General features: G+C 40.3%; 1 pseudogene; it reads right to left on the reverse strand.

Annotated features, from left to right (window-relative positions):
* Positions 1 to 14199, reverse strand: part of LOC100733927 (mortality factor 4-like protein 1) — a 54203-nt pseudogene extending 40004 nt beyond the window's left edge.
* Positions 14200 to 16906: the final 2707 nt, after the last annotated feature.

Genomic DNA, 16906 nt, shown 5'->3' on the forward strand with positions numbered 1-16906 from the left:
GTCTCAGCAATGAGAAACAGTAACCAAGACAGGATTTTGTACCAGAGGTAGGGTCATTGCTGTAACTGTACCTGACCATGCAGTTCAGAAGCCTTTGGCGAATGCTTTCAGGGAAGAGTTTGGAAAGGTTTGGAGATGCTGGCTAAAAAAGTAGAGCTGGAAAGCCTTAGACTGTTCTATAGAAGAGTCTGGTCATAGCTCAACTAGAAAGCCAATAAAGAAAAGGCTTAGGAGGTCTCTGCTGGGAAGTATTGCATTTACTCTTGGACTCCAGATGACTTAGCTATCACTTGGCAGAAAGTTTTTGTACATTTTGCTCATGTTCAGAGACTGCCTGAGACTGAGATTAAGGGTGACAGACTAATTAATCAAGAACAATAAATTTCAAGGCAGTCTAATGTTGAGTGGCATGGCTATTATTGGGGGCTTTTAGTCAAATTGAAATCCAGAATCAAGAACAAAAAACATGGTAAAATGATTTAATATGCTTTGAATTACTCCAGAAAAGTAACACCAATAAAGCTATGGATTTCAAAGATAGAGTAGAGTAGGTTTTGATTGCTGAGAAAGAACAGAATAGAAAATATGGCCTTAGGATATCACAAGAATCAGCAGGACTTCACCCTTTGCAGCCTCAAAATTATAAAAGTGAAAGATTTCGCTTTGAGAAGAAAGCTAGAGCACCATGTTGCAGAATGACGGTGGCCACACCATATTCTACAATGGTGGCAGCATAATTTCCTCCTCAGGATTGGACTCAGAGTTCCCAGGAATTCAGGCACTTGATCCCTACAACCAAGAGAGAGGGAAGCCTAGCCACTGCTCCAGTTGGCAGTGAACCTTGTTATCAACCTTGTGGCTCTGGTTTTAGGTGAATGCAGAATGCAAGGGTTCTAAGGTTAAAAGAGGTTTCCACTCCAATTTCAGAAGGTATATGAGACCCAGCAGTGTGCTTCTGAGAGGGCAGTGTGTGAAGCTGTGAGGGTGAAGCCAAAGATGCAATGGAGACCCCAGAACTTTAGAAAACCCAAAAATGTGAATCATCTGAGGAAATCTGAAAAAAGGGCGCAAAGCCAGATCAAAAGACAAGCCTTGGGAGCTACAACCACTGGAAGTACCATAGGGGTGGAGCCACATAAGCCCTTTGAAGTTCACATCTTGCCACAGATTGACTTGGATGCTACACAAAGAACTACAGGACTTAATATTTGCCCTGCTTGAATTTTGGTTTTAAATTAGTCTCATTCACTTTTATCCCCTTGTTTGTAACTTTTGGAATGGAAATGTCTGTCTTGTTCCATTGAATGCTGGAAGAGTTTAACACTCTCCATTTGTACAAGGGCTCCCAGCTAAGATTTTGCCTTAAATATCAGAGGAGATGTAGGAGTTGGACTTTTCAGTATTGCTAAAACTGTTAGGATTTTGGCAACTCCTGGAATGGGCTAAATTCCTTTTGCATAATGGGATGTGCATGAGTCTTTGGGGAGCCAAAGGTGAAATGTTATGGTTTGTGTTTAGATGTTCCCCCAAAGCCTCATGTGGCCAAAGAGTTTTTTCAGAGGTGGCTGAATCTAGAGTGATTGGCTCATAGTGCAGTGCTGGGGTGAAGGATAAGTGATTGTTGAATCAGCCCACTAATTGGAGTGGTACTGCCCTAATCTTCCAGACTGTACAATGTAAAGGACAAAAAGAGGCTTATCTCATTCTCTCATGCTTGTTGCTTTTGCTGTCTTCCATTGCCATGAACTTCTACCATGTGCCACCCTGCCTTGGAGCCAAATGATTATGGACTGAAACCTCTAAAAATCATGAATTAAATAAGCCTTTTCCTGTTTAACTTTGGGTGTTGGATATTTTGTCTCAGCAAAAAGGAATGTAACTAACATAGTAAGTTTTCCTTTCCTTGATGAGGACTATTTGTAGCAGGGGCATTTCAGAAAGACACCCAGACAAGCTCTGCTCTTAGCTGACATTACACTGATACTCTGAGAGGGATGTGAGTATCTGTGACTCTCACCTCCTCCATATCCCAATCTTTTCCTTCTCTACATCCCAGTGAAGATCTCACAACAGATCTTATTGTTTCACCACATTCTAGTGGATGACTTGACAGTTTAGTTTCCTGCATGTGAAGTGGTAAACTTACTGTAAACCCAAATATCAAGTTCAGTCACCCAAGTATTGTAATCTTCTTTCTAATTTTCCTCACAATCCAAAAGGTTAGATTTTTAATCCCATCGAGACATCATTAGAATCCTAGCAAGTTAATTCCAATCTGCCATCACCAATCCAACCCACAGCGAGAGTAAAGACACCAAGACATGTTCCAAGTTGAGGGCAGTCAAGGGATCCTAAGTCCAATTCCTGTGAGGACATGTGGACAAAGGCCTGGATCTTAGGCCTCTCCCAGCATTTATTATCTTGTGAAAAAAGGAGGGGGGGTGGTTCAGGGATGAGTGATAGTCAGAATGTTGGGGATAACTGAGTAACTTGAGCTGGCTGGCCAGGTGCAAGAATGACATCTCTGTAATTTGCAGAGATAAAGACATACAGAAGGATCAATTTACATAACCCAATTAAGGTAGCAGTGGAAATGTTTTGGGGGTCTATCCTGTGGTTTCTGATATGCAAACTCTGTGCCCTGGGGAGTCGTAGCCTCTTATCTTGAGGCTCATACCCAGTTGACATTCCCAGAGCTATTTGCTCTAACATCTCATGAACTCAATCCTGTATTGTGGAGAGCTCTATGTGAGGAAACAGGACTGTCTGATGGCTAGACTTGCACACTAACACCTCAGCTAGCCATATTTGAATGCTTAAAGCCAATTAAAGAGAGAAGGAAATATCCTAGCCAGCCTTTTACATATCAGTATAAGGAAATGAGTCTCCAAGTAATCAAAGTCACAGCAATTGTTTTGGATTCAAAGGAGTCACTGGAGTTGTCTCCCACATATGTGGTGTTTTACCACATTCCAGTGGAGGACTTGACAGTTTAGTTTCCTGCATGTAAAATGGTAAACTGATCTCATTTGATCATGGAAATAAAATCCAGAAATAAGAAAATGAAGAGTCCACTGAAGGTGAGGTGTTATGGATTAAAAACTGGTGGTCAATTTAACGCCAGCTGGATTATATTAGCATGATACTGAGCAAAGATGCTCCACCTAAGGAAAGATGCCAGCATAAATAGGTAGACAAGGAGAAGGAGGTTGTTGAGGCATTAAAGCATTAATGCATTGTTGCATTGAGGCCTTGCGGATTCTCCTATGAGTTGCTGTTTGAGCCATTGGCTTCCCTGGAGAAGCTCTGGTCCTCACATCGAGAGCATTGCTTCCTAGCTCTGGAGGGGAAGACGTGTGCCACTTGGTCTCCAAGATGAACTTGTCACGCTGGCTTCCTGGCATGCACCCAACTGTACTTGTCGGAGGAGGAGCTTGGGGCCTCCGTGTTGCTGAGGATGGCTATGGTGTTTTTCAGGACAACCCTGGTCTTGTTGTGAGTGTGACTTCATGGCTCCAGTGTAGAACCCTCATCCCACCAGCACAGCTCTTTCTCCCTGCTGGCACAGACTTTCTGGCTTCCACCACTGACCTTTGGGCCTTCCCAGCATGGATCCGTAAAAGAGACTGGCGTGATTTCTTCTTCTGGGCTCTGGACCTCCAGTTGGACTTGTGGGAGGCATTGTCATGAGCTCTGGGTTTTTATCTGGACTCATGTGGGACATTGCTGTGGGATTTAGGCCCTTGACTAAATATTCTATGTTCTTGGGATTACGAATAGATTTCCTGAATTTTCTTGTGTTAACTCCCTGTGACCATTATAAAAATATTATAAACTGCATGTTGTGATTCTAATTGTTCTCTGCACAACCCCTAACTACAACATGAAGAAAGCTAGAAAAAATGTTGTTTGTATCCTAACCATGAGGAAAAGCTGGATAAGCCACACAACTCAAAATTCTCTGAGTGCTACAATCACAAAGCTACTAAGTAAACTAAATTCAATGAAGAACCACTCCCTCAAAGTCCAGGCTGGACAAAATCAGTCACTCCCCTGGCAGGAAGTGGGAGTGATTTGGCCATCAAACAATTGGGGAAGAAGAAGAAAAGTAAGCTATTAATTTCAGAGCCAAAGTTGGGCCAGCATGTAAGTTTGAAACAGTTGGAGGCTCTAGATCCAGGAGTACTTTTCCTCACTGGTAAGTTCTTCATGAGCCCCACGGATTAGCATCAGATTGAAGCCAGATGACTAGCACAACAGAGAAGAAGACAGAAGCAGACAGAAACAAAAGTTGATCACACTCATTCTCTCCTATGACACAAAGTCCTTAAGCCACCAGAGACAGTCCTGTAGATGCAGGATTCTTGGAGAGCAGAATAAGTAATCCCAGAAGAGAAGATAGAAAGCTTATCCCTGGATATAGACAAAGAGCCACTAGTAACAGAAGAAGGGAAAAAGCAAAAACAACTATATTTGTAACTCTCATCTCCTCTGTTCCAAATCTCTGTCTTTTCCCTCCTTACCTCCCAGTAAAGACCTCACACAGATCAGTTGCTTCATCAAAATGCCTGTGGGGGAGCATAACTTCCAAAAGCTTAGTTTCTTGCTGGGTAGAGACAGTCAATTTGATGGCAACAACAGATACAAAGCATAGTTTTGTTGCCACAGTGAGGAGAGCAGGAATGTCAATAACATCTGTCCCTGAATCCAGGTGCTTGTGTCTGTTTCAAGTAGAGACAAGTTAAGGACAAGAAAGACCACCTCCCACTCTACCTTGAGCCTAGGTCTGAGTAGCAGGAACTCTGCTGTTGATGGAAGGGGAATGGCAGTGAAAGAGACTTCCTGTTTGGTGTACACAATTGCAACCAGTTGACACTCAGAAGCACTCACTAGCACCTCGGCCACACCAAGTGGAGGTAATGGCAGCCCACTATTGGACCCTGAATCTTAAACCAGCTCTTCCTCATAACCACTAGGGTTTGACAATAGCACAGGCAGGCCTATTTCCAGGTATGGGAAGACTGGTCTCCAAATGACTTTGGCTGACCCTTTTTTCCCTTCTTTTGCTTGCAATCCTTAGGTAAAATGTACCCAAAATGCAACATTCTGAGATGAGGAAACACTGTCCTGTATAGTCTGGCTTTTGTTCTCATTCTTCTTAAAGCCAGATTTCCTAAAGCACTTCCTCTTAGCCATGAAGTGTCCCCTGGGTATAAAACCAAGCAAGGGATACTGAGGAACACTCAGAGTGAAGTGCCTTGGAGATTCATTTATGGTGGTGCAAAGTGTGGCACAAGCAGATGAGACTTCATCTGCCCCATGCAGGTTTCCTGAGCATCAGGGACCGGCTCACAGCAAACTGTGACTCTTGACCCTTACTCCTGAAAATAAAGTAGCTTTACTAACTTTCTGGGTAAGTGCTCTGTCTTACCAGACTCACACTCAAATTGCTGGGTTTTTCCAAACCTCCCAACAGATCTAGGTACTCTAACAAAGTTGAAATACTATTTATTGCAGTCTCTGTTTTTCTATGCATGTCTGGCATTTGATAATAAATTATGAAGCAAATGAAATTGCAAGAGAAAGCAATCTATTATTAAGAGGTAAAGGGATCAACAAAATCAGAACAGAGACGATCCAAATAACAGACAGAAATTTTGACACACTAAATAATATAGCAAAGGCTAAAGGGGAAAATATAAACACATGAAGAACCGGTGAATTTCAGCAGAAAGATGGAAACAATGAGAAAGAATCTCTGCTAAAAATGATATGAGAGCTGAAGAATTCCTCTAATGGCCCCATGAGTGAAGTAGACACATCAGAGAAAAGAATCAGTAAACTTAAAGGTAAGTCAATAAAAACTATTCAGACTAAAACACAAAGAGAAAAATAAAATAACAGATCGAATTATTTGAGATTGTGAAACAATATTAAATGCTCTAAATTACATGTAAATTAAGGGAGACAATAGTGTGGAAATAATATTTGAAAATATAACTGTCAATGTCTTTTTCCTTTTAAAAAATAAAATATATGCAACTACCGATCTAAGAATTATAGAGGACCCCAAGTAGGATACATATTTTTTAAACACCAAGACTCATCATCACTAAACTGGAAAGTACCAAAAATAAAGAGCACCTCTTAAAGTTAGCAAGAGAAAATAGAAAAATGTATAGTGAAACAAAGACTAGGAATACAAGACTCTTCCAGAAGCTATATAAACAAGAAGAAAGCAATGGTATCTTTAAATAATTGAAGAAGGCAATAACCCAGAATTCTACATTCAGAAAAAAATCTGTCTCAAAAATGAAGGCAAGATAATGTCTTTTTCAGACAAAGAAAATCTAGATCAATTTTAGTAGATAATATTAAAATTTAAGTTCTTTGTGTAATAGGAGTATGATATAAATTCAACTTGACTATAAGGAAAAGCACACAGAAATTAAACATTAAGATAAATGTAAAATACATTATTTTATTTATTATGAATTTTATTATAAAATAGTTGGCCAACTCAAGACAAAAAGAATAACAAAGCAGTTTATAATTTGTTAGAGTATATTAAAAAATATGACAACAAGCAAGAAAAAGATTAGAGAAAGAGATTGTAAGTTTTTCATACTATCTGTGAACTGGAATGATATTATTTTAAAATAGACATAAGATAGAGACGTAAATTACCATCTCAGGTCCAACCAATGAAAAAAATTAAAGAATATAACTAAAGAATTAGTGACAGATGAAAATAATCACAAAGAACTAATACAAATAAAAGTACAAAAAGAACAAATCAAACAAAATAATAGCAGTACTGTAGATATAAAGCCAGCCACATCAATAATTACATTAATGGAAATGGTCTAGACCTTCTGATTTTAAGCAAGAGGAAATAACTAGATTTACTCTCCTTCCTTTATCCAAGAAACTGGACAAAATATATTGAACACTGGATTTCATGAACTGAACACTGGGCAACAGACTCTGAGAGATGAGGAACAAGCAAGGTGAGACCTAGTATTGCTCAAGCTTACTGCCTTGGGTAAGTAAACCCAGAAAAGCACTAAAAGAGTATCTGCTGAGGTGACAGAGATAACAGCACAGAAAAATAAGGTGGCTAGAATTTTCAATAGGAAACCTACTAGCCATGGGACATTTTAGTATTCAGAAATGTGTTTCTAAGAGGCAAAAAGTCATTACCCTAGATTAAACACAACTCAAGTCTCAACTTACATATTCTAAAAGAAATCCCTAAAAGGATAAAATTATTTCCAAGCAAGGTGACATTATCCTAGGCAAAATCATCAGAAATGTTTATAAGAATACCAAAAATATCTAGCACACAATAAAGTAAAATTCACAATGTTTGGTGTACAGTAAGTTACCTGGCATGCAAAAAAAGAAAATATGATCCATAAGCGAAAAATAAATCAATTAGCTGAAAGTGATACAAAATTGACACGGACATTCAGTTTAGTTGACAAGGACTTAAAATAATTATTACAATTACAATGAAAATATTTTCAAAAATTTGAGTGGAAACATGATTGATACAAAGGAGACTCATATAAAACTTCAAGAAAAACACTAGTGTCTAAATTTAAAAAATCAGCTGAATGAGTTTAGTAACAGATTAGGCATCGTAAAAGAAACAAATAATAAACTCTGCCACTGAACATTTTTCAGATTTTGTAAGTATGAAGATTTCCTTATTTCATTTTCAGTTTTATAAGATATTTTACTGAACATAGAACTACATAGTGTTGACATTTTCTCTCAGTAGTTTAAAGATTTTCTCCACTGTTTTCATTCTTGCATTGTTTCTGATGATGTTACTTTTATTTTAGACACTGAATGTGCAGTGTCTGTCTACCTCCAAGTCCCACAAGCTTCTCACTTACTGCTGGTTTTGAGCAATTTGATTTTGGTGAATCTTGGCAGCATTTTCTTTGTGTCTCTTTGTGCTTTAAATATATTGAGTTTCTTGGATCTAAGTGTGTACAGTTTTCATCATACTATAAAGTTGGAAGTCATCGTTACTTCATTTAGTCTTCCTCTCTTCTGCCTAGAGAACTCCTAGTATATGTACCTTACACCACTTTAAATTACTCATGACTTACTGATGCGCTTTTCAACTTTTGTTTGAAATTCATTCTTCTCTTTGTGTTTCATTTTGGATAGTATCCATTGCTAAGCATTAAACTTTACTAATTTTTTCTTCTTCTATGTCTTATGTTAATCCTATCCGGTGTAATTTTATTTTAGAAATTATAATTTTCATCTCTAAAAGCTCAACTTGCATTTCTTTTATGTCTCTCATATCTGTGCTTATTAAGTTTAATACTTTCATTGGCTTTTTGTACATGAAAAATACAACTAAAATAACCATTTGAATGTATTTTTCTACCAATTCTATCAACTGTGTTTGTCCTAATGAATTTCAATTGATATATTTTCTTTCTTATTATGAGCCATATTATTGAACCCTTCCTTCATATCTTTGGAAATTATTTCATAGAGGTCCATTTATTGTATATCTATTGTAATCCCAAATACTGTGTATAGTCATCCAAGTATTGTAATCCTCTTTCTAATTTTCCTCACAATCCAAAAAGTTATATTTGTAATCCCATTCCGATACCATTGGAATCCCAGCAGTTAATTCCAATCTACCATCACCAATGCAGCTCATGGCAAGAGTAAAGACACCAACACATGTTCCAAGTTGAGGGCAGCCAAGGGGTCCTAAATCCAATCCCCATGAGGACATGTGGACAAAGGCCTTGATCTTAGGCCTCTTCCAAAATTTATTATTTTGTGAAGAAGGGGGGTGGCTCGGGGATGAGTGACAGTGAAAATGGTGAGAATTATGTGAGTAACTTGAGCTGGCTGACCAGGTGGGACAAAAGCTTCTTTGTAAATGGCAGATATAAATACATGCAGAAGGATCAATTCACATAATCTAATTAAGGTAGCAACTGAATTGTTTAGGGAGGCTGTCCCTTTGGCTTTTGATCTGCAAACTCTTATGCCTGGGGAGTTCATAGCCTCTTTACTTTGAGGCTCCTATTCAGTTGACATTCCCAGAGCTGACTGGCTCTAACATCTCCCTGGGCTCGTATCTTTTATATGGAGAACACTATGCAGGGAAACAGGACTGTCTGTTGGCTGTAGAGATTACATACCAGCACCTCGGCTAGCCTTATTTGCAATGCTTAGAGCCAATTGAAGAGAGAAGGAAATACCCTAGCCAGCTCTCTACATATCAGTATAAGGAAATGAGTCTCCAAATAGTCAAAGTTGCAGTAATTGTTTTGCATTTAAGGAGAGTTGCTGGAATTGTCTCCTACATATATCTACTTTGTTGGATGCTGAGGGTTTGTGTATCCCATAAATATTCCAAACCTTTATTCTATAAAGCAAAGTATTTAAGAAGAATTTTGATACTTTTAGATTTTGCTTCTAAACTTTGTTTGACAAACTGGTACAACAAAATCAGTGTCTTCTTTTTTTCTCTCTCTGTCTCTGTCTCTGTCTCTGTCTCTCTCTCTGTCTGTCTCTCTCTCTGTCTCTCTCTGTCTCTCTCTCTCTGTCTCTCTGTCTCTGTCTCTCTCTCTCTCTCTCTCTCTCTCTCTCTCTCTCTCTCTCTCTCTCTCTCTCTTTTATTCCCTTTACCACTGAGGCAACATCTTCCTATGATACTACTCACTGCACCCTGGGTTATGACTTTTTCAACCTAGCTGGTCATAACTTTCCTCTATGAGTTCTAGATATTTTTCTCTTTTGTCCACGCAATAGATGCTTTCCTAGCATATCTGCACTGAACAGCACTCAGTTGAATACTCGTGGGGAGCTTCATAGTTGTCTACAGCTGTGCCCCTCTTACCTCCTATTTCACCCTGCCGACTCTGGTCTCCTTGGGCTCCATTGGCTCCTAGCTCCACCTGTGCTCTGCCTGTACTGCAACCCAGAAACTCCTTGGCAGCATGCAGAGTGAATGTATGGATTCTTTCATTTGTTTCCTTATTCTTAGGGGTTGTCGCCTTCCATTACCATGTTGTTTCATAAATTTTGTCTTAGTTTGTCATCACTTCAGGTAGGAGGATAAATCTAGCCCTTCTATTCTGTTTTATCCCTCTATTTTCAAGTGAAGTACCTATTTGAAGACCTTATTATTGAATTTAAAGCATGGAAATAAGTTCAAAGCTTAGCATTTTATAATCAAAAGAAGCAATCTTGTTATCTCCTGAATTTATAATTTTTTGTCTTTCAGATTTTCATGAGGGGTTGCAGAAAATTCACAAATAACACTGCAGAGAAATAATTTATTTTTCTTTTTAAAAGAAAAAAAGAAGTAAAGAAAAGTGGAAGTGGTAGAGAAGAAAAAGCAGTGCTCACTGATTAGGGAAAAAGAAGAGGACATAAACAACAAAAATAGATCTGTGTTAAGTAACACAGATCTTGCATTTAAGGAGAGTTGCTGGAATGGTCTCCTACATATATCTACTTTGTTGGATGCTGAGGGTTTGTGTATCCCATAAATATTCTGCATAAGCTGTGCAGTGGGAAGATCACAGACTGGGAATCAGAAGACCTGAATTTACCTTCAATCTTGTGACCTTGAAGTGAGGGCCTATTTAAGATTTTGCTATAAAGCTGTTACCATAAAAGAAAATATTAAGGAAAAAATGCTCCCTGCAATGCCTGAAGCACTGTAAGAACACAGTAAATATTAATCCTTTCTCTCTGGCCATTAATACAGTTCACAGGCCAGCAAAGTTTCAATACCCCCTCCTTTTTTGGTACTGGGGATCAAACTCACGACCTTGTGCTTCCCAGGCAGGCACTTATGCCACTGAACTAAATCCTCAGCCCAAAAACCCTATTTTGAAATGTAGGTAGGAGCTGGGCATAGTGGGACATACTTATAATTACAGGTACTCAGGAGGCTGAGACAGACGGGCTGCAGTTTCAAAACTAGCCTGGAGTAAGACCTTGTATCAATAAAATATTTTTAAAAGTAGGTTTTTATTATTATTCAGGAGTGGAAAAGCCAACTGATCAGGAAATAATTGACAGTGAAAATATAGTTTATTAGTCACAATCCCCAGAGGAGGAGGCAGGCTAGGCTGTGTAGGGCTACATGGGAAGGCGCCAGTCAGGATGAGGCAGAGGCAGCAGAAGCAAAGCATGGGTCAGACACTTTACTGTGACTCTTGTGGGAAGGATCAGGCAAGGCAGGGTAGGATTGACTAGTTTGAATAATTTCAGCAAGCTACAGGGACCAGAGGCCTTATCTGTTTGTTGGGTACTTGACCTGTGGTGACTGGAGAAGGAGGCTAGTGGTCCAGAGAGTCAGAGCCCCACAAAAGCCCAACATATGGAGTGGTTGGGTGCACATCCTGGTTTGCCAACAGGCAGGATGCTCCCAGGGGAGTCTTTGTTTTCTCTGGGAACTAGAAAGTGCTGGGAGGGACAGTCACTTTAAGATGAACAAAGCCCCCCATGTCAAAGCTTCAGAAATATGAAAACAAAAAGGCATGATCAATCACCCATGATTGCTAAAATGGACTAACAATATCGTCCTATGTCCAGACTTACTCTCTCCCTCCTGCAGCTTCCATAGAGACCATCTGTGACCCAGGAAAGACAGTAGATCTGTTAGCAGGCCAGAAGCCCTGACCTGACTTCCACGCTGGCCTCTCCTCCTGAGGCTGGATGAGTCTGAGCTGGGCCGCAGCTCCAGTGGCTGGCTCACCCTTGGAAAATGATGCCACCTGGTGTTTGTCCAAATAATTAGCTTAACACTACGTGTGTTGTGTTATTCAAGTGTTTCTCATAAATAATTAATGAATTACTGATGATGATGCTATAGATTAAGAAATAACAGTAAAGAAGAAACTTCTGGATCCCAGAAGATATTGGTAGCTTAGCCTGGTTCTGCCATGACTGGGCCTGAGTATCATCGTGTGTACTGCCCAGGCAAGTGGAATCATTTCTGGAACACGTAGTAGCCCTCAGGCCATGTGCACTGACTGGTGCCTTCAATAGGCCCTCTTCTTCTTGGCTTGGCTCATATCCTTTTCACTGATAACAAGGCTGCCCAAGTGTAATGGTTGACTGTAGGCTTGGCAGGATCTTCCTTCTGACATCTGAGATCTCTATCTGACATAGCACTCCCTCCTGGGCCTGGGAGCTGGCTTGCCTGCCCAGGCTTGCAGAGAATTATGGCGGACACAAGGATGGATACCCCTGGGGAGTTAGTGCACTTAGTCCACAGATCGTGTCTGCCTTTTTAGGCCCCCCATAGGCTGAGGGACTTTACCAGAAATACACTCGATCCCATCCACAGACTACACTCTCCTCAGAGGTTGAGTGGGAAAACCCAACATTTCAATTGTTTTTCCAAATTTCCATTTAAACATCCCACCTTCAAACCAACTCACTAGAGATACAAATTCTTAGATATAGAAGACACTTTAGACAGCACTGTGCCTGCATTCCCAAAAGGGCCTCAGGGTGTATTCAAATTGCTTGTGAAAACACTGGGGAATGTACATTTATCTGTGGTTATCTGCCATCTCAGTGGCAGTCAGGTTCTCGAAGCACCCCTAAACCTGCCGTGCTAAGTTGGTCATCTCTTCTGCCTAGGCCTGTGCGGAGTCAGACCTCCCACCTGTGCTTTTGATGACATGTCCCTTTTGACTCCCAAATTACCCCTTCTTTCTTAAATTTTGAACCATTCTCTGGTGCTATCTCCCTGATGTATCAAAAGGCTTCCAGTATTGAAACAACAGCAGCTGTCTCAGTATCCCAGCTCCCTATCTGATCTTTCTGGTTCACATGGTCTATTCCTATATACATCCTTCTTTTCTGTACCACATTGTTTTCTGTACTACACAAAAATCTCCAAAAGTTATATTCATTCTTGTTAGCCTATCTCTTCATGAGTTCTAAGTCCAGTACTGGCCATCATAGCACACACTTGTAACCCAAGCTCTCTGAGAGGTTTAGGCAGAAAGATTGCAAGTTTGACACTACTCTAGGCACCTTAGCAAGAGTGCCTCAAAAATTGTTACAGAAGGTCTGGAGACACATTCCAATGTAGTCCCTGGGTTCAATTCCCAATACTGCAAAAAGTCACAATGTTTTTAAAAACCATTATCAAAAGAGTAGAATAGTTTATGGATTAAAAAATGAGGAATCTGTGTTTAGCCACCCAGGATCAAAGCCTGTATTCACTAGTTAGTACCTCTATTATCTTGGGCAATTTATTTAACCTTTCTTTCTCTGTAGAATATAGATAATATAATACCTATACTGTATCATGGAAGTTTGTGAGGAATAAATAAGACCAGTCAAATACTGAGTACAGTTTCTGACACATAACAAATGCTCAGGAGATGTGAGCAACTATTCTTTGCTCCTGCACATTCCACATGTTGGCTTTCGGTCCCTGTGACAAAATATCTGAGAATAACAATTTAAAGGAGAAAAGGTTTCTATTGGCTCATAATTCCAGAAGCATCAGTCCATGGTAAGATGGCTCCATTACTTTTGCTCTGTGGTGAGGCAGAAGTATTGTACTAGAAAGATGTGGCTGAAGAAAGCTGCTCCCACAAGCAGGTGATGGGACAAAGGGGTCAGGGGTCAGGGGTCAGGGGCCAGACCTTTTACAAAGGCATGCTCCTGTACTTCCGCTAGCTAGGTCCCACCTCCTCCATTCAGCTATCAACTCATCAGTGGGTTAATCTATTGATGAGGGGAGCACCTTCATGGGCCAATCACTTTCTATGAGTGGAGACGGGACGGATTTCATATCTGAGCCATAACACTGGTACCTTACACTCACCCTTCATGCTTAGAACTTACATTTTGTCCTGAAGTTCCTTTCTCCTCCTGCATCCCCATCTGTGATTGTCATTTGCCTGTGCAGTTGTGTTCACTCAGGTCCATTTGCCACCCTGGGCATCCTATGTCTCACTAGCCATCCATCCTCTCTCTTCCACGTGTCCTTACCCAGAGCCATTCTGCACACTCGATCATGGTCTGCTCATCCTTCTCCTCGCCATAAACACCCATCAATGGCTCTCCACAGCCTACCACATGGATCCTAACTTCTAAGCCCAGACATAGGGACCCCTGAGCTTTGGCCTCTGCCTCTTTCTTTGAAGGCCCACGTCCATGCTCTCCCATCCAGCCCAGTACACTTTGTTACCTCGGCCTAATTGTCAACAGGTGCCCTAAAGAACCATCCTGCCTCAACATTCGCTACCTCCCTTTTCTTCCCATAACATCTCCAGCATGTCAGGGCCTTACCCCCTCACCAGGGCCAGCAGCTTCCTGCCAGTCCTCTCCCTCTATGGCATACAGCACTGCACATGGATCTAATGCACCTTCCTGGACACGTCTTTGCTTTTGACCAGAAAGCTGCCTATCTTTCTATCTACCAAATATTCATCCTACTCTGGCTCCAGGGCCACTGCTAAGTGAAGCCATGTTGCTTCTACAGGCTGAGGTGGGTATGCCGTCTCTGTGCTCCAAAATACTCATCCTACCCTGGCCTCTGTCACAGCACATCATATTCTATTGTAAGGCTCTGTTTAGATAGCAGCTTCATGCAGAGCACCTGAACTCCCCCAGGAGGGGATTGTACACTCTTTCCTCCATCTTCTATCTTTTCTGCCTTGCTTTTTCCTTTGCATGTTCATCTGTCCATCTCTCCCCACGAGAATACAAACTCTAAGAATGTAAAAGCTTTGGTCTGTTTTAATGTGTCCCCAGAGCAAAAGCAGAAAGCAGTGATTGGCACATGGTAAGTGCTTGTTAGGGTTTACAGTATATTTGAAATGTCTCCCAAAGTCACATGCACTTGTAGGCAGGACTTTTGGAAGGTGACTGAATTAGGGGGCTATGACTGACTATTAGGAGGTGGGATCTAGCCAGAAAGGTGAGGGGGACTCCTGGGGGCATGGCCTGGGTCTGTCTCTTCCCTATTCCTTGATTTATCTCTCACTGCTTCACCCCCATGCCATAAACAAGCCTCCTCTGCTATACCCCTCTGCCATGCTGCCCTGCCTTAGAGCTAGCTATGGACTGAAAACTGTACAAATTGAAAACCAAAATAGGCCTTTGCTCCTTAGTGTTGTGTGTTTTGGGTATTTTGTTTCAGGAATGAAAAAGTAACTAAGACTATGGTCAATAAATAGTCAATGAACTGTTGAATCACTGATCAGCTTTATTGTTTGGCACATTGTAGATATTAAGTATGGAGGCTCCTCTATGTATAATGGAGTTACATCCTTATAAATCTATTAAGTTGAAAACATCACAAGTCCAAAATGCATTTAATGTACCTACTCTATCAAACATCACTGCATAGCTTATTTCACATTAAATATGCACAGAACACTTACCCTATATTTAGGGAAAACCCAACACAAAGCCTATTTTATAATAAAGTGTTGATATCTCATGTAATTTGTTGGACATGTGTATGCAAACGACACTGGCCATGTAGCATTCTATGGATTTGTTGACTCCTCTGCTGATCTGAAGACTGCCCAGGATTTGTGGTTCACTACACTAACCTTGAAAAAGAGTAAAAGGCAAAGTATGGTTTCTGTTGAGCATGTTATAAAGTCAAAAAATCATAAGTAGAACTATTGTAACTCAGATTATCCCTGTATCTGTCCTTGGCTGAATGAATATCACCTGCTAGCCTGTTCAAGAGTTCAAACCCTAGGGCTAGGTTCAATGTTCTCTACCTTCTAATCCTAGTCACACAATTTTAAATCTCCTAGATCTCAGGATAAGCTCTTAACTTGGTCCTAACCATTTTGCTCCCTTGAATATATCCAGGCATTGATTTCTCTGCACCCCACTTCAAACAGACACACTACTGGTCCATTTACTTAGTGTAGAGTCACACAGTACTTGGGATAAGCCAGTCACTGTGACAGCCTCAGCCCTCCACCTATGGGTACTCCGTCTCTCCTTTTCCTCTAGGTGATGACAAACTGGCCTTCTCTTGGGAATCTTTCCCTGATCACTCAGGCCTGTGTGATCTTCCCCTGTCACTGATGACCCATATGTAGCATTTCATCATGATATTATTAACCAGTAAGCATATTAAATAGGGTAGATTTTACAGAAAACAATCTTTAAACTGGACTAGTATACTTGTAGGGAACATCCAGCTGGAATGCTACAACACAGGCTTGTCCCTGTGCACACAACTTATTTTCAGTGATAGAACTGTGTTCCAGGAGGAGAAATGGTAAAGGAAAGCGCATGCTCTTTGGAATCTCAATGACCTTCTTTACAATCTCTGGCATATCCCTAAGGCCAACTTCAGCTGTCTTTTAAGATGTCTCTACTGTACAGTGGGCTTAGTAATCAGATAATGTTGGTTATTAGAATTGCCTGTAAATTAAGCATACCAGTATCTGAGCATGGACAAGACAGTCCCCTATTTATAAGTGTATGTACTTTAAAATAGACTTTTACAAGTTTTTTTTTTAATCAGTCTTTTTTTTACTCTTGTTTTTTGGTTATATTAAGATTCTTCAGGTTGGATACATGATTTCTAACAAAGCATGCTTCATTGCTTTTAGTGTATTACATATATCTGTTGTAAAACATCTAACTGTATGCACAGATGTAACTTTTCAATTAGATTGTTCCTTGGTTAGTTTATTAGCTTTCCAAAGGAGAAAGTTTTTATTATTTTTCATTCATTTGCTAAGTATAATTTAAAGTAACTATTATGTGGGGAGATCTGTGATAGAAAATAATATGATATTTACACATTATTAAGGAAAAAGGTGCAAATTGCCACGATGCGGCAAAAAGATAAACACAAAAATTCAGAGTGCTTTGGAGATTCAAATGTGGAGAGAGA

This window comes from Cavia porcellus, unplaced genomic scaffold (assembly GCF_034190915.1).
Source record: "Cavia porcellus strain 051 isolate PalLab524CR breed Dunkin Hartley unplaced genomic scaffold, mCavPor4.1 scaffold_1, whole genome shotgun sequence".
Classification (NCBI taxonomy): domain Eukaryota; kingdom Metazoa; phylum Chordata; class Mammalia; order Rodentia; family Caviidae; genus Cavia; species Cavia porcellus.